The sequence below is a fragment of the Egretta garzetta genome, unplaced genomic scaffold, assembly GCF_000687185.1.
Source record: "Egretta garzetta isolate BGI_Z169 unplaced genomic scaffold, ASM68718v1 scaffold142, whole genome shotgun sequence".
Lineage (NCBI taxonomy): Eukaryota > Metazoa > Chordata > Aves > Pelecaniformes > Ardeidae > Egretta > Egretta garzetta.
In genome coordinates, this window is record NW_009258955.1 from 784771 (window position 1) to 803838 (window position 19068).

The 19068-nt window shown below is 39.4% G+C and overlaps 1 protein-coding gene across 1 annotated transcript in view; it reads left to right on the top strand.

Annotated features, from left to right (window-relative positions):
* The window catches only part of GPR158 (G protein-coupled receptor 158), a gene marked incomplete at its 5' end in the record, with an annotated part of 205263 nt that overhangs the window by 102989 nt on the left and 83206 nt on the right, over positions 1-19068 (top strand). The gene's annotated exons all lie outside the window — the stretch shown is intronic.

Consider the following 19068-nt stretch of genomic DNA (forward strand, 5'->3'; position numbering starts at 1 on the left):
AGCAGGAAAGTAAATGGAGGAAATGTGCCAAACAAAGAAGAAAAAGGAAAAAAATATTCACAGCTAATACAGAAGGGAAAGCAGATGTGTGGACCACTTCAAAGAAATCTTTTAACTACTCTAGATAACCTTCATGCCAAGCAGTAGTGAAAGCTGGAAACCCTGAGCCCGGTATTAATGCAAGCTGCAAGAGGCTGAAAAATGCCTGGGAGATGGAAATGGATGAAATCCCATCAGAAAAGCTGATGGCACCTGACAGCACCAGTTTAATGACACCGAGGGAGTTGTGCATTGAAGCCTGGAAAAAGATTTTTTCCTCAACAGTGGAAGTGTTGGAGTTTCATTAGACTGCCCTGACAGGGTGATCTTGCTGAATAGTGCAGCTGTGGAGATGTTGAGGCTTCTGCAGTGTGATAGCAAGAGGTGAAGGGACACTGGATGCAAAACAAGGAACTGACTCGACTGAGGTTTGCAGCACTTTGGATGAACTTTGGATGTCCGCCACACTGAATGCTTTCAAGACACAGCTGGACAAGGTGCTGGGCCATCTTGTCTAAACTGTGCTCTTGCCCAGAAAGGTTGGACCAGATGATCCCTGAGGTCCCTTCCAACCTGGTATTCTATGATTCTATGACTCTATGAGATATGTGTCCTAGCAATTGTAGAGGAGTTTATAAAGGAATAGGCTCCTCTTATTTCTTTGGTTTTCAAAAGGCTTTGACAGGCTATGAGAGGATCTTGCAGAACAATTTTCAGCCCTACATAGTCGGATCTTCATGGCTGTATACAGAAGTGAAAAACATTCTCTGAGTTGAACAACTATGAAACAAATCAGCTCAAGGTGAACAGTAGTGAATATCCTTGTGTGCTGTTGGCATTATTATTGATTGGATAATGCAAACATTACTACTAAAAACATGTCCAAAAAGTATGAGGCTAAGCTAACAAAAGTAGCTGGCTAGGACAGAAATGACTGATGCTAAAACAAATATTCTCAAAAATGAGAAGCTGAACAGTGATTTTGTACGAAAAGGCATCAACAAAATAGGAGAATTCATCGATGTGAGTGTTATATGAACCAATGGAGAGCTCAGAGTGACCAACTGCAGTGTTGATCACATGCAGTGTAAGGGTAGCAAAGCTATATGGTGCCAGAAAGAAAAAGAATGTTTAAATGAATATAAGTAAAATCCCAATTATATTTTTTTTTTATTTTGAAGTTAACATAGGATTTCAGGGGCTAAAGATCTACCAGAGACTTAAAGAGGAAACCAGCTGCATTGTAAACAAGTTCTTACAAAAGTACCAGACCGTGGAAGGACGTTACCTGCAAAGAACCTAAAGAGCTCATCAATTATTAGGCTGCCTTTTCAAATTAATCAGAAGGAAGAGCTGCAAATAACTGACCTTTGCATAGTGGCATGCCAACTCAAACATGGAGCTATCAGGTAAAATACTACTGCTGTGAAGAATTCTAAGTGCCCTTAAGAAATGTTAAAAACCACCACTGGCAAAGATACCAGAGAAGCTGCTCTCAACCATAGTGTGGAAGAGGCTAATTGCTACTTCGGTGATGAAGGAGGGATGAGAATGCAATTCCAGCCTTGACTCACACTAGACCTATTCAGAAGGGTCGTGTTTGCAGTGAATTGTCACTCACATAAACCCTAAAGGATTCACAGTAGTTGCACTAAAGCCAAGCTACTTTCTCATCATCTTTTCTTGTCATGCATTGCAGTGTTGCCAGGTTCTGAGCAGGTAGGGGAACCGCGGGCACGTGGGAGGAAACCTTTGGGGGATCTGGTCTTTCTGTCTTCCTAACATACCCGTGATCAGCATCTCTGGATGTAAATCCAGCACATCAAGGTAAAATTGATAGCAACCAGCACACTGGGAAAAGGTTGTTTTCAGCTCTGAAAAATAATGGAAAAAATGCTTCGAGGAGAGTCTTCAGAACAGCAGTTTGGAATGGTGGTGTTGTGTCGCATTAACAGTGATGAAGGACTGTGGTAGAGCCAACTGAAATGAAGGGCTTTGCCCCATTCAAGGCCATTTCCAATCCCAAATATTAGAAATTTGTGACTAAACCACCTTTTATTGTACTGGTCTTGAGAGGAGAAAAAAACATTTATCTGGAACACTGATCAAGGAAATAACTCACAGTTAACAAGACCACGTGGCTAATCATCAACAAGAATAAATCATTTTACCTCTCTTGAGGGAGCTGTGGCAAATAACAGGAACTGACTGGTTTTATGTTTTGTACTCTCTGTTGAATACAGATTTCCAGTGTTTGGAGTTCAGGGTGGCTAGGTATTCTATGCCAGCACTTTCCTATTTTTCCATTTAGTATAAATACATTTAAGTGTTCTGCTAAATTTGATTTCAAAACTGTGAAGATAGTCCCTAAACAATGCAATTTTAAACACTGCACAAAACTGCACATGGAAAGGCAACATACAAATTAATGCTGTAGTTCCCCTTTCAAATACCGAGAAATCAAGAATCTCTTTTCTCCGATACTGCAGCCATGGTAGGATGCAGTAATTCAGAGTGAGATAATCACAGGCTATTGATGTGTGATACATCTTTAAATATTAAAGTATGCTGGCTTTGCAAACATACCTTTTTTGCTAATGTAAATCAGCCAATCCTTTCTTTTTTTTAACTCTACAGTGGCATCTTGATGTGCTTATGCCTGGATGCCTTTCATCTTTGGTGCACATTCTGCTTTTTTCTCCCTAGACACCGATTTCTGACATTTCAGCTGAAGTGGAAACTTGATAGAGGGAAGAGATCTTGCACAGATGGAGCAGCTGCCTCTACATGCTGTGCTGGTGGGCATACCTGACAGTTCACTCAGCACATACACATTCTGTGCGGTGCTTTAGACACCCTTTCTTCATCATAGCCTAGAGTGAGAACCTGGTTTCTTGTGATTTCTCAGGGAGGTTTATTGTAGTCTTGAGGTGTGCAGCTTTAAAGACATTGGTGATGTTATTTTCAAAACTGTTGTTGTTTTTAGTGGAATTCTCATTTCCTGTATTCATAAAACAGAACTAATGAAATACCCTGTCCCATTTTTCTGCGTAGGTAAGATACGCGTTTAGGGATGCGGTACTTTTTTAACTCTCACATAAATAATTGCAGAGTGCCATACTGAAAAGATAAGAAGTGCAGGGGCTGTTAGCCTACGGCAGCAGTTGAGAATCGGAGATGACGTATGGGCTGCTGGAGTTCCCAAAGACAGCAGGCATTGGTAGGTATGGCTGCGACGGCGGTATTGCCCCGTGTTTGAAAGGTGTTGTGGCATTCACTTCTGAAGCCTGAAGGTTTCGCATCTGTATGTATTTGCATTCTAATACAGGATTTAGAAGAATTAAGTACTTGTGAATAAAAAAATAAACGTAGTTCCACTGTAGACACTTTAGGCCTAAGGAAAAACTGAAGTGTGAGGAAAATAAAAGATCTAGATATGAAATATGTCAGTTGATTTCCGTTCAGTCTCATGAAGAGGAGATAATGAGAAAAGCAGGGCAGTAGGAAGCACAAAAAGGGTATATAAGTGTTCACCAGAAGGAGTCTACCCCAATGGACAAGGCAGGTCTTGAAAACCTACTTTTCATCAGTACTCAACAGTAGCTCTAAGGATCCCAAAGCTACAATCTTCTCTATATATCTTTATATTAGAGCCAACATTTGTCTCCTCAAAGTTGAATTACATGGCACCTTAGGGCCCATCTAGAAAACACACATGGTTTATTGGAGAGTGTAGTGTCTTCAAAGTGATGTGAATCAGCTGTGGACTATGACACGTTTGCTCCACTTTGGTGTTCAGACTGATTCCTGGCCTTGACTTTCTTAACCCTAATGCCTCGCTATTTAAGACCTTGCAGTCTGTGAATCATTGTCATCTTCTTGTTCCTCCAATACTCCACAAAACTCTACAACATAGAGCCCCAATGTTCAAATTAACGGAGCTGATAGCAGTGCACTTTCAGTGTAGGGTGCTGGCCAGGAAGATAGTTGTCACCAGAGACAAAGCTGTAGTAGCCTTGAAGGCATATGTAAGTTTAATTGTATTACACTATGATTTCACTTTTTAAATGAATTACGTAAAATAAAGGTAATTGAGTCCTTGAATTTCAGCATATGTTTTCCAACGAGAACTGTTACAGCACAGAATAGTTTTTCTAAAGCTGTTTCAGAGCTATAAATTAAACAGCAAACTGCTAAGATTTTTGGTTATCTGTTACTCTCTGTCTTTGAATCTTCTTGAGTCTTGTATTTGTGGCCCTTGTAGGGAAGCTGAGTAGACTGCGTGGTCTGTCACATGATAATAAGCTTTCCCCACTGATTCTTTGCTGCAGTAACATCAGGACAGTTGCATTTACCTGAAGTTTCATTTGGGTTTGTGACTGGGCATTTACAGATTTGCTGGGAAGGGACTTCCTATCATGTCAGCAGAATAATGGCAGCATTATTTATTTATCCTGCTATTTGTCTTGGAGTTGTATGCTGCTGTGAACCCTCCTTGTACAATCAATAGCAATAGCAAAGTCCCTGGTGGCTTGCACAAGGTCTTTGGCATGCCTGCCCTTTCCAAGAGCAGACTTCTGTCTGAAGTAGGCCTTTCTTTTAATTTTAAGGCTCAGAAGAACTATTCCAACTGTGAGCCCAATTTGTAGTGGAGAGACTTTTCAACCAGAAAGTCTTGCAGAATTTCATAGTGACGGTCATTTGCTTGATGAGCACTTTGTCTCTGAGAAAAGCATTTGGCCAATAGACAGGGCCAAGGTTTGGAGATTGAAACATGTTTTTTGACACAGCTGGGATTTGCATTTCAGTTGCCTGTGTCTAGACCCCATTTTGATGCCGAAAACCAATATAACAAAGGAGAAGCACGTTTGAAGATGAGAAAATAAATCTTTTTTAAAGTTTCACTCAAAAAGATGGAAGAAATAGATTAAATGAAGAAACTGGGAAAACAATATCAGAAAAAATGTGGCATGAGAACTTTCAAATAACAGAATTAAAACTGTATTGGAAACCTTATTCTAGGAGAAGTCTTGCATTTTTTACTAATTTTTTTATTTTAAAACTTTTATTTAATGGTAGCATCCTCAGAGAAACTTTATGTGCTGCTTTTTGTGAGGTTGTTTTGGCTGTATCAAGTGGTGGAAGCTGAACACAGATCATTCAGACTAAAACATATGCCTGCTCTTCATTCTTCATTTCTTTGGGCAAAAGTTGAAGGTTTATAGCTTACGAGCAGCAGCCTTATGCTGTCAGCTTCTCTTTAGGACTTTGTGCTGTGAACACAGTCAGATTGCTTTCTGCCTTCCCTGTCCCAGACATGCCTCCCTCTGTCTGGAACAAAATCTTGACATTTTTCTCTGACATCTTCTCATCAATATCAATATAGCTGAAAAGAAACCTTGATCTCCTCCTGCTTCCCTCCAAGACACCCCAGCTACTGCTTTCTTAGTTACTGTAGCAACCTGCTTGTTATCTAACATCGTTTTGGACTCTGGAGCTCACTTTGCCTCTGGGTATGTCTAAGCCTTACTGAACTCCTTCTGAGTTCCCTTTTAATACATGTTTTCTGCCGGGCCACAGACCTAAAATTCTTGTCTCAGCTTGTTATCTTGTGTCTTGACTACTGCAATGTTCTTTCAGCTGGCCTTGGCAAATGCAGTCATGGCCTGCCCCTATCTATTCAAAATGATCCTGCAAATTATTTTCTCTCCTACCACTTTGTGTTGTCCTCATTGCATCTCCCTGTTGACATTGTACATGAGCTATGCCTCTTGGGTTTTTAACTCATGTGAGATTTTCTCTCTCTCCTGATGCCATTTATTTGATGCAGAAGTGTCAACACCAGCCTCCATCATCATCATCTTGTTACATTTTTCAAAAAATGCCACTTGTTCCCTTCATACTTTCCTCATGCTTTGTAGAGGTTTTTTGAGAGCATCCCCTGCTCTCCATATCATGTCTGCAGATTCACATCCTGACAAAGTATGTGACTACGGGTGGGATACTGATGGGCTGGCATGACTGATTGCTTGTTACAATATGTGATGTTGCCTTGGTGTTCCATTGTTTTTCCCGTCTGTCCTTATCCATCAATTGTCCCTTATAAACTCTTAACTTTGTGAAGGAAGGACAGTCTTTTATTTTCTCCTTGTGCAGGGTCCAAATAACTTGAGGCTGACCTGGGGCTGGGGCTTTCAGCAATAAAGGAAGAATAATTAGGTTATACATTAGCAATATTTCCTTCAAAGGCAAATGTGTTTTTATTTCCAGTGGAACATACAATCCATGATCTAAACTGAATAAGAGATTACTTAGTGTAATAAATTCTGAAGAGCTGAAAAATCTCTCCATTTTGGGGATCATAATTTCTCAGATCCAATAATAAGCTATTAGTTTGGAGCAGTTTAGCATTTGGCTTTTGTAAAGTAGAAGTGAATAAAATAAACTGCACTTGGATTTAAAATCTTCAGAATTATGAGGTTTTGCTTGATTTGAAATTAGTATAATGATCTTCGTCTATAGTTCATTTGCCTTCTCAGTCATGTGAATAACGAGATTTTTTTTTTATCTTTATCAGATTTATTCTAACCCTTCTCTTCTTACATCATTCTGTTTGTTTCCTCTGAGATATTAGGAATCTTGACTTTGCAGCCAGGTTGTTTTTTTCTCCTTTAATTTACCATAAACTATTTTTTTCTACACAATTAAACTACATTTATACAGACTGGTTTAGTGAGCTGTGGCATTTTCTTCTGTAAAAGGTGATGCCGTGTTGAGTAAGAAAGCTGAAATTCAGTTCACATGTTTCGAAGCTATTTGTAAACTAAATCAGGGGAACATGCTAACTGAGCCCTACCTCCCACTCGTGAAATTTAGGTTTGTATTCCATCAGTTTTTTTGTATATTCCATTTGATCTCTTGCTGATTAAACAACTATCGATATTAAAGTGCATTTTATTCTTGAAGACCATAATGCCTTTGCATCTTCTTTCGTTTCATTTCTGCATTAATTGAATACATAACCTAGTGAAACAGGCACTTTAAGTGATCCAGAATTTTGATGATCGTCATTTTACATATTCAGCTTTTAAATTAACCACAAGGATGTGAATAGACTGAAACTGAACTTAGGCATTAGTTACCTCATTACTGATTTTCTTTCATCTACATATTCATCACTGTTTGGTGAGAACCAGGCATCTTGATCTAAGCAGTATGTCCCCAGGGAAGGAATTCCTGCTCTTATAAGCAAAGATGTCCCTGGTATGTTAACTAGTTTCACCGTGAGGGTTCTTCACCAACAAATACTGTTTTTTCAAGTATCTGTCATGTAGTGGGTATAGTGCAACTTCTGTACGGCAGGACCCATGTTTCAAAATGCAGAGCACCTTACCTTCATCATGATATATTGTAACGGGTTTCATTACTTGTATAACAGAAAGGATCAAGAGCCACATGAATTGAAAAAGGAAGTATTTGGGGATTTCTTGGATCCCTGACATCTTGTGCACTTTTAATGAAATTGATTTATGATTGATGGCTGCTTGACCTTTGCTTTTCCTGATTCTTTTCAAGTAAAAAGTAAATTTAATAATTATATTCTATTTTGGCTCAGCTCTAACTAGTAATAGGAAATAAATTGACCTTTGTGTAAGTATTCTTTAAAGGGAAATGAAAAAACATGAGGATTACATTTATTTGGTTTAGGAATACTGCACAAAACCTGCAAATACCAGAAAATTCTGACAATTTGCCAATAAAGCTTAAGTGGCAGCACATAACTGTAGACCTATCTTTGGAAAATTGGCCTTTGCTATGAAATTTTCTGTATTTGCAATACATATTCTATTAGGAGGCTATTATTCAAATAGAACAATTATCATTAAAAGCATTTGTCAGTGTGGTAAGAGGTTGAACAGGGCACAGAATTTAATCTTGAATATTTTACAAATAAATTTTCAAAAGAGGCATAACCATTTCTATCTTGATGCAAAGAGTGTTTCCTGCAGTTTATTGGGAATGAGTTGCTTGAATTTAGTACATCAACCAACAATAATAAAATGAAAGCGTAACTTTGTTACGGCATTTGAAATTTCCCTGTTCCTAGGTAGCAGTCCTAATCAATCCCTGAATTTATTATCAAGTAGATAAAAAACTGATGACAGCACCATTCCAGGGTACCTAGCTGAGGCTTCAGAGGACTCCATCCAGTTGCTTTTGTGCCCATTCTTTAGTCCCTAGCGGTGCTCATCCAGGTGTGAACAGCATTAAGATAACCAAGACAATTAAATGCAGTTCCACTCTTTTCTGCTCTTCTTAACTGTGGCTGTCTGGGAACTGGCAGGTCCAGCTTTTGTCTCTTCACAGAGGAGCCAAACATCTTGCTTGTTGGAGCTCAGCCTCAGGTACAGAAAAAAGGCTCTCTGTATTCTATTTCTTAAAGGTAAATTTCAAGTGAAATAAAATTTCTGAAAATTAGCAGTCTAGTTTTTCCACACAGCTTCTTCACTGAAAAAGATAACGATGTGTTTGTAACTGGGAAAAGTTATATGGGTTAAGAGGCAGGAAAAAGGTTCAATGAGCTTTAGAAAAACAGTGCATGGAAATCAAAGAAAAATATAGTCACACTGAAAAAATGTGCTTGCTGGGAAGGTGTATTTTAGTAAGAAAAGGATCTGGTAATAAAGCATTTCAACCAGCTCCACCTCAGACCAAATATTTTCAGCTTCACAAAATCTCCTCTCCCTCCTGTCATTTGATAGATGTAAGGAACCACCTATACCAGGAAACAAGTATTCAAACAGGAAGGGTTTTCAGAGAAGTAAGAGACAGATTTGGGAATACAGTCTAATAACTTCTCATCACATCCCCTGTGTCCTCATGTGCAGAGTAGAATAGATCTGCCAGACCCGCAACATGAGGGTCATGCCAGAGCTGCTACCCCTGGGAGCACCGGAGAGCAAACACACTGCCATCACACACGTGTACCTTTAGCTAAGCTTTTTATTTCACTTGTTTTGAGGCAGTTTTACATAGTAATTTAGATAGTCACTTCAAATGCCTCAGCTTCGCACAGCAGAGCAAACCTGTATCTGTTCTCTATGTTTCCTTGTTTCTGTACCATTCTGTCGTGTATCCGTATGCGCTTTCCACCTGTACATTGAGCAGTAGATACCCTTTACCATTTAAGAAGTATGAATGTGTCATATTCAAAGTTGAGATCAAAGATGAAATCTGTCTTCACTTTTTTTTTAATAATTTTTTGTAGGCCTCGTTTATCTGTAAGGCAAGCTCACATTCTGGTGGTAAGCCACCTTTGCAAAAGGAAATTTTCTTTAAATCAGAGCCCCACTCAGTCACTGCCACTGTAAAAGTGGCAGAACTGTTTAATGAAAGTGAAAAAAAAATCAAAATATGCCAACCTTTTCCCCTCACTAGGTTTCCATGGTACCGTGCTTATATAATACACAGTGACATGCGGCCCTGGAGAAATCTGCAGTCTTCCTGGACTGACACCAAAAGTGTACAGTTCTGTTAATTCAGTAATACACAATGTAGCAGATACAGAATGACTTTAGTTTTATTTTGGCTTTTAATTTCTTATTTTTAATCCTCTCTGAAAATACTTCGACACTCATACCACTGACTTTGCGTGATGACATTCAGAAATTCGATGCTAATTAATGCTGTTGTATTTCCTGGATTGCTTAGGACCACAGAGAATTGAAATGCAGTATCTTCTGTGCTTGTTTATCCATCATTTTAGCTTTCTGTTTTGTTACACTTGATGCAACTTGGCTGGCTAAATTTTTTTTTAATTTCCCTCATGCAAATAATTGTTAAGCATTTATTTATGACCCTTTAGCAGTGCCCAAGAGGCACGTATGACTTTCCTTTCCTAATGTGATTTGCCACAGAAATGGTGTTACTTTCTGAGATCCAGGCATAAGGAATGACTGTTTACCTCAAAGGCTACTAATGCGGTCTAGCCAGTATGGATAGACTGAAGACCGAGTAAATCCTGAGGCATAAAGCAGCCCTTCACAAAGAATATTTTTGCAGGCCTAGTCAAGTAAATGTGCTCCACTAAGGCAATTGGTAGGGGGAAATGGAAGGTAAGATGGGGATACTTGGCCTGCGCTACCTAGGAACTCCCCAACCCCTCATTAATTTCACAGGCAATTGACAGTAAAGCACTAAGTTGAAAGGTGGACAGGCAATAGCATGCATGGAGCTGATGAATAGTTCCTTCCTGAAATCCCACTTTTGAAGTGTTGTGATATGAACATGATCTGGCTTTATCTGTTCTTCTCCAGTGACATCTGAGAGTTAGGCTACACGTGCTTGCTCCTCAGCTCTTGTAGTCACCATTTCAGTTTTCCTCCAGGAGCTGCTCTCTTGTTTTGGTCAGTTTCTTTATGAAGTAGCTGAAGGTAATGCCAAGAATAGAGAATAAAATTCTATTCTCATGCTCCAGACACACGTAGTTCCAGCTCTCTCAGATCCAAAACTGGAACAAGTTGTCAGATAGATAAAAAACTATGGCTGAAACGCAGTCTTGGAATGAGATGGATGAGGAAGCTCTATGAAGACCCCTTGTCTTGATACCATCATCTCATGTTCATGTGTTGTATGTCTAAGTCTTTATTTTATCCTGATCTTTTAATTAATCAAATGTCCTGAGTAGCAGCCTGGCTGAAGACCAGGAAACTCCAGTTGAATCAGGCTGAACATGAGCCAACAGTGAGCTCTCACCACAATCCAGGAAAAGCATATACTGGGCAACAGGAGGATGGCCAGCCGACAAAGGAAAGCTGTTATTCCTCTTTACTCAGGGCTAGTGAGGCTGCTCCTGAAATACTGGGTCCAGTTTTGAGCTCTGTGGATCAAGAAGAGTGTGGAGAAGCTGGAGAGAGTCCAGTGGGTCACTATGAGTGGGGACTAGAGCATCTAACCTACTGGTAGAGCTTGAGGGAGCTAAGCTTCGAGAGGATGGCAAAGAGGAATCTAAGGGGCGATCTAGTAGCAGCCTGCTTGAAGGGTGGTTGCGAAGACAGATCCAAACTCTCCTTAGGAATGGCAAGCGATGGAAGTAACACGGGACAACAGTCACAAATTAAGGCTTGGGAGGTTTAAGCTGGGCATCAGAAAAAACACATCAGTTACCCAGCTCCATTTCTGCAGGTTTTTAAGACTTGGATAGACAAAGCAGTGGCTGACCTGACCTAGTGTTGGCAGTACTCCTGCTTTGACCAGGGGGTGGAACTAGATGACCTGTAGGAGTCCCTTCCAACAAACATTTCTATGAGTCAGTGATTATATGAGACTACTTAGATTTTATTATGCACATTGTGGCATACTGGAGTGTTTATCGACTAGATACAAAGCACGCATGATAACAGGAACTGTGAAAAGAAAAGAACGTCTCAGTCTTCTTTCAGCTGATGATTGGTTGTTTGTAAGGTTCATATTCCCTTTTTTAGGGTATCCTGGAGAATATCAAGACTTGGAACTTTCCTTATTTACTTTCCTTTGGATAAAGTAGGTTAGAACAAGAAACCTTTATTTATAAGAATTTTTCCGGTAACTTTCCTTGACATCATTTTAATCCATCATGGTGAATAGTATTCCCTTAAATCAGCTAATTGATGTTTTACCTTTGTCAGTAGTTACAGCTTTACCTATCTGTGTGGTGTTACTTCATCTTCTTTCAGTTTCTCCAAATCCATTCTGTAGATTAGTAGGTATTTTTGCTCTGCCACCCTACCCAGATGCCTCCTTTTCTAATGTATTCAAGAGAATAAAGGGTGGTGATCTTGCTATGAAAAGTTGTGCAAGTCTCAAGTTTCGTCGGTCGTTTTTCCTGTCACAAGATGTTGCAAATGAATGTTTGTTTGCAGATGTGACCCCTAGGACCCATATTATTTCTAGCTTTACCTGCCCATTCCATCTTTTTTTTTCTAGTTTTTAGATTGATAGATTTGTGTTTTCTCTCTATTACTAATATGCTAGCTGCTTGCTAAGAAAAGCTGTAGACATCAAACTCATAACAGAGTTAGGATGATCTGCATGTTAAACACCTGCACAATATTGAAGCAGCTACACCTCAGTCGTGTTACTTTTGTTTGAGTACTGCTGAGTGGTGACAGTCTTCTGTATTTTGCAGCAGTATGTTAGAGGTTTTATCCCTTTTCTAGTAGAGGTTGCACAGTATTGAAGCAGCTAGACCTCAGTCGTGTTACTTTTGTTCGAGTACTGCTGAGTGGTGAGTCTTCTGTATTTTGCAGCAATATGTTAGAGGTTTTATCCCTTTTCTAGTAGAGGTATATTAAAAGAATCTAACATATTCCACTTGGGCATGCCCTCTCTTTTTCATTGTTCCCGCTTCTGTTCAAGCCTTCAGTATTCAAAGCAGGCGTTAGCCCCAGTCCTGCCAGTTTGGACGAGTCCCGTGAGTTACTCTGTGTGAAAGGGGTGCTTCTGTCTCAGCCGGACTGCCATTCACAGAACAGCACAGACCTATGGGGAGTGGCTTCCTTCCTGTAATAGTGGTTTTGGTTTGCTTTTATTAATGAGAACAGATATATGAGAAAGTTAGAAAATAGCTGTATTTCTCTAATAAACAGTGAATGAGGGCTTTCTGTAAAGGAATTGCTCTGGAGAGACTGCTATGTTTGCTTCACAGGAGAGCAGAATTAATGAACCAGCCTCTGCTTCCTTGTCTTCCTAATTCAGAATATCTGTACATGCTGAACTGAGATTTCAGTATAGAAAGCACAGTTAATAGGAAAAATGCCTCTGACTGTCTGTGTGTCTGGACCACACCAAGGTCTGGCAAGGTCTCCTTTCTCACAGGGCTGCCTCAGACCCCAGCACCCTCATTTTGCTTTCCCTGCCCTTACCCCAAGGCTCTGTCTCCTCTCCATCAGTGCATCTTGCTTGACTGACCAAAAGAATCTGCCACGGGGTTATCGTGATCCACTGTTGTGTCTTGTCTTCCAAGGGGAAGCCTACAAAGGCAATTTCAGTGTAGGTGCTCCTCAACTTGTTTATGGACTGGACATGCCACATGATGTAGCATGATGTCATAGGCCCTGACTCTGACCCTATCCCTGGATGCAGATTCGCAGTCAAATCCTGAATCTCGCACACAGGTGATATATAACCTCTGAGTTGGTGATGACCATATTTCTTGACTTTGTAAATAGTTTTTACAGTTTACTTTAGATCACCGACACTCATTTAACTCTGAGTAGTCACTGAAATGCAAATCGGTCTGTAGCATCTCACAACTGTTAGTAGCTGCATCCCAGCTAAGGGAATTGCTGGGAATATTTCTAGTGTCTTCCTCCTTGCACTGGACTGCTGGTCCAGCCTGTAGTGGCCAAGTAACATGAGGGTATGCGCTCAGCTATGAGTCCTGTGCTACTGCCCAAGTTACGCTAGTTTACTTGAACTTACTTTTCCCATAAATACCTCTCGAAGTACATTACATACAGCTGCAAGACATTTTACTGTTCTGGTACGTGATTTTTCTGTGTAGGTGTAGCATTACATAGCCAGTGATTCAGAAGTTACCGAGCCTCCCAAATAGGGGCCTTTATGTCCTGTGTCCTCCGTTTCATTACTTGCATTTGCTACCATGTACCTAAACCTATCTTACCTTTTGCTACCTGGCCCTTCTGATAGCATCCTATGAAACACCTGATTGCAATTGAATATCTCTCATGGCTGACAACTTGCATCAGATTTGCTGGAATTGTCTTAGTGGGCTTTATCGTTCACTGCAGAATTGAAGGATGGGAGCTACTCTCTAAAAAAACTCTGGCTTAGGATGAAGAAGATGGTGGAGATGAGTACATACCTGATCTTGACCTTTAGTGTAATCCATGCCATACCACCATACCATCTTAATTGCTTCCTTTTGGTTTGATTCCGGTATTTCTGGATGGAAGCTGGATTGAAGTTAATGCCTAGTTCAATCATTATTTTTCCTCCTTTCACTTATCCTCCATTATTATTATTATTATTATTATTATTATTCCAAGTCCTCAGTTAATTAAAAAGCAAACAAACCTAGGGAATGTGGAAAATGTACTGCAGAGGTAGCTAAGCTAAGTAGGAAAGTTAGTATAAAGCTAGAAGGAAAATAAATTGCAGTATCACTTAGGTGTCAGCACTGTGTAACCATTAAGTGAGACAGGGAAAACAGAAAGGACAGTTTTACTGACACAAATAAGTAAACATAGAAATAGAACCCCGAAAGAGAAATGAGCACACAGACGAAGCAGCAATAAACAAACTATACACAAGATGAACAGCCAGAGAAATAAAAAAGCAAAAAACAAAATAAATGCCAACAAGCAAGGCAGATGCAAAAAACCAAGCAGATGTTAAGGAAGTGAAAAAGAAACTGAGTAAATGTTACCAGCAAGTGGAAGAACATCCCACTGCATGGAATTCCAGGGCTATATCCTAAAATGCCCCGATTTCTGTGAATTCCATCAGAGAATTGTCATTGTGCAGACAGTACAGGTGGACACCAGTTGGTGGAGGCTTTGGGTTATCATTTGTTTCCCTTCTTTTGTTTGTTTTCTTAAAAGAGCGAAGGCTTTTTCCCCGAGGTACGTGGGCACATTCACTGCTGTGTGTTGCAGATTCCTGTGAAGTCAAGCATTTGTGACGCTGCCCACAGCCATGCTTTAGGGGCCTGTATCTGCAAAGTCTGTACAGTGAAGGATTCACCTTTTGGTGGGAAAACCGGTGCTCAGAGGCTGGTGGAAACACTGTCTATCAAATACAGAATATCTTGACCTAAAAAAACCATCCTGCTTTGGTTTTAGTTTTTTCCCTTCTTTAGCTATTCACCGTTATTAAAGCTTCAGTGCTGGATGAAGACTTTACTTGCTGGACCTTACCTCCTGGGCTGTAATGGAGGTTATTTGAAGAAAAAAAGTCACATATATTTTTTAAATCAACATATGTGTTTTTTCTAAACCTAAACCTTTCATGATCTCATCACCATGTACCAGTATGTAAGGGGTAGCTATAAGGAAGATGGAGACTCCCTTTTTACAAGGAGTCACATGGAGAGGACAAGGGTAAATGGACACAAGTTGCTCTTGGGGAGATTCCGATTGGACATGAGAGGGAAATTTTTCACAATGGGAACAGTCAGCCATTGGAATAATCGCCCCGGGGAAGGGGTTGACTCCGCCGCATTGGACACTTTGAAGACTCAGCTGGACAGCGTGCTGGGCCATCTTGTCTAGACTGTGCTCTTACCTAAAAAGGTTGGAACAGATGATACTTGAGGTCCCTTCCAACCTAGGATTCTATGATTCTATGGTGGGGTTTTTTTGTTATTAAAATACCTCCTTTTCTTTGTAGCAGAGAAAATTAAAAATTAATTTTAAAAAAAGGTAGTTTGGGAGAATTCTGATGCTTCCATTTCCATCCCCCCCTTTTTTTTTTCTTTTCTCTACACTTATGCAAAAATAGTTTTCAGTTGTACTATTTCGTATTTGAAGTTTTGTGTTTTTCTTCATCATGGATGGCATTCATCTCTGCCAGAATGTCTACTCCATTTGCTGAAGAACGCTGTTAGGAGCTGTGGTGTCTGTAAACCCCCCATTCTTCAGGTATCAAAGACTGAGGTAAAAGCACAGTCAAAACCCGGATCCAAGCTCATTTTGAATCCCAGTGTTGCTCTGTAAGCCACACTTATTTTAGGGCAGGAAAGAGAAGTGCATGGACAGAATTCACAGAGAATGGTTCCTATCAGAACACAGGTGAGAAGAAAATCACGGCTTTGTTCCTTGTTTTGGAAGAAGAGCTGGAAACACTGAAGTTCTTTGCCCCCGTGGGTTATCTTATTAACATGCTACCCAGAAAAAAGCTTGATAAGAAAAGACTGACCAGGATGCAAAAGAGTTACTTAGAAAAGGATGGTCACAGAAGCTGTTCGAAGACCAGCTTTTTAAAATAATTTCCATCTTCCCTATGATACCCACTTCCGCTACTTTCTCAGCCATTCTGTCATATGCAGATGCATGGTATAAAATAAGAAAAGCTTCTTCAGTGGTGTGAGTATTGATGAATAGCGGGAGACATGAGTTCACTGACCTCTGCCAGTGTCTTGTGTGGTGTTGGGCAAACCCGTCTGCATTAATTCCCAATGAGTAAAGCGCCGTTGTCTTACAAAGATGTTGTGAACAAAAATTGCATCAAAAATTATGGAGCTCGCAGCTATGGCAGACTCAGGGCCACATAAGGAATTTTGTGGATGTGGTCCTATAGTGCTTTTTTAAAATTTGTAATATAATACTGGGAACTTTACATCACAAAGTGTGAAACCTGTGTTATCAGAGGCAGATTTTAACCTTTTCTAAGCTTTCTAAGCTTTTCTTTCTCATCTGCTGCACACAAGATTTGCATCTCAGGCTAAATTTATGTGTTCATTAGAAATGTGAACTAGCTCATATTGCCATTTATAGTTTGTAAAAATACTCGCACTTTCTATTATACATGCCAAAGCAGTGTGCATGATCCATAGCTTTGAATGTTTAAGCTATAAAATAATTGGGAGTCTAGTCACTTCTTAATTAAAATAATCTGGAAGTATTCCATTTAATGACTTCATAACTGGCATCTAAACATTTACTTCCAGCTTTTTGGTGTTGTATTATATCAGAACAGAAGTGTCTGCAGAAAGCAGTCTTGAAAAGTTGTCTATATGTATTGATTTTTATAGTGCCATTTGAAAAAGTTGAGTGCATCTGAATACAGAATTATGGATACATAAACAATTTTATTACAGCAGCCATAAAAGATAGTATCATCCCTTCGGGTCTTTGTTTATTGTTTAGGGATGCTTATAACAAATGAGTGTCTCTCAAATACAGAATCAATGTGTTTGGGGCAATTTTTTTTTTCTCTTGATATGTGTGTTTTGTGAGCGTCCCTCTGGAGCATCCTTCTGGATGAAGTGAGGCAGGGCTGTTACATGGGGAAATGCAGTACGGGAGTGCTGGACCATCTTTACATTAGCAGACTAGTGGGTGAGGCTGCCCATCTATTCAAGTGACAGAAATAAATTGTGTAAAGTTCTGACTCAGTTGAATTTGATATTTCATTGAACAACGGGATCACTTGAGCCTAAAAAACCTGACACAGGCATTTCAGTTACCAGTTTCCCAGCTTTTTGCATTTGGGATTGTGTTTATGCTTTACCCAGCATCATGTTAGAGGAAAAAAAAAAACAAAACACTTTAATTTGGATTCTTGAAACAAATGCCTTGCATTGCAGGAACCCAGTGTAAACATAAGCTGCACTCGTGGGTTGACGTTCAAGTTTCAGCAATTACTAAGGCAGGCATTGTGTTCTATTCAGCAAGATGGTGACAGAATTTTATGTATTTCTTGGTGTTTTGCTTTGTTTTGCTTTGCTTTTTAAGAAACATTTCATGGAAGCATATCGGTTCCATGAAAATTTTGCTAGAAATGTATATGTCTCAGTTGCAGTTTTAGAGACAGGTAGCAGAACAGTTTTGCAATCCTTAATATGAAATTTTGAATATGGAAGTCAAAGGTTAAGAATCACAAGGAAAAGTGAAAGAATTGGAAAAGTCTAGAAAAGAGGAGCCATAATAATGATTCTCAAATACATGGAAAATTCCAGCCAAACAATAAGGAAATAAGGTGTGCTCCCAAGATTTTCCCGGGAAAATCTTGCAGTGGTTAAACCAAATAGCCATGATTAAAATGTTAAGACCAGTGGAAACTCATTCATAATCTTCACTCCAGGCTTTAACTGCAGCTAAAATGGCATCAGTAGCACAAAGACGCTCCTGGAGCTGTTGTATTCGTGTCTTCCTTAAAATGGAAGAAGCTTTGGTGGGAATACCCACTGGAAATAACTTCCTGTGATAATTTTTGAGGTGGACAGTTGTGTAGGATGTTGATGACGTCTCTGCCAATATACATGCTTTACACAACCTTTGCTGCAAAATTTCATCATTGCTAGAAATTAGGTAGCACCATAATTGTCTCATATTAAAAAGGTTTCCTGAGAATTTTCTCCATGTCTTTCAACCTACATACAGTACCTTAGGTGTTGTAAAAGTGCCCAGTTAAAGAAATGAAAGATGTAGTAGGAAATCTGAGCAAGATTATAGATTCACTGAAAAGCTGAAGTTTTACCTAGAAAATTCCACCAGTCTTTTGAAAGCAGAAACTGGACCCCAGGACACGAAAAAAAGGTCTGTAAATCCATTCAGATTAAGATTTTTTTTTTTTATGATTGCTTTACTTCTGAAAGATTATCTTCTCCCATCTAAAACCATTAGAGAGATCACCACAAACCATTGATTCCAGCCCACAAGAGGATTTTATGATGTGAAAGAAGGGGATTTTTCAAAAGATTTTTGGCAAAGCCTCTTCTGCTGTCCTATCTGACTGCGCTGCTTGCCGTTGGGAAAGCACTGACTTCCAGAATGGTCTATGAAACAATATTTCAAGGGAGAGAGATGGTTAAAGAAATGGGAAGCAGTGTTGGTGTTTTGTCTTTAAGATAAGGCGCAGATGCACTATACATAAATCATCAAACTTATTGGAATATGCTTTGTATTAGGAAAAAGAATTTATTTTTTTTTATTTTAAAATGTAAGAAAACGATGATAGAGAGACTGCATTAAAATCAGTGAGGAAATGTCATGATATTTTACAATCCTGACAAGTTAATGACTGAATCAACATCTTTGCACAAAATTTCAGGAAAAATAAAGGCGCTTTCAATCTAAGAGCACACTCTGTATTCAGTAAAATGGTAGATTATTCATACATATTATAGAAGCCAAGTCATTAATATTAAATAAGTCAAAAATGTTCGAAGGACTTCTTGAAATTTAAATAGCACAGTACAAATTCTGCAGTTAAAATCACATCTGTAATTCCCATGGTCCATAATTCTTCACACTTGAGAGCAATTTTAGCAGTTTCAAAACGTATCCAGGTAATGTGTGTTGAATA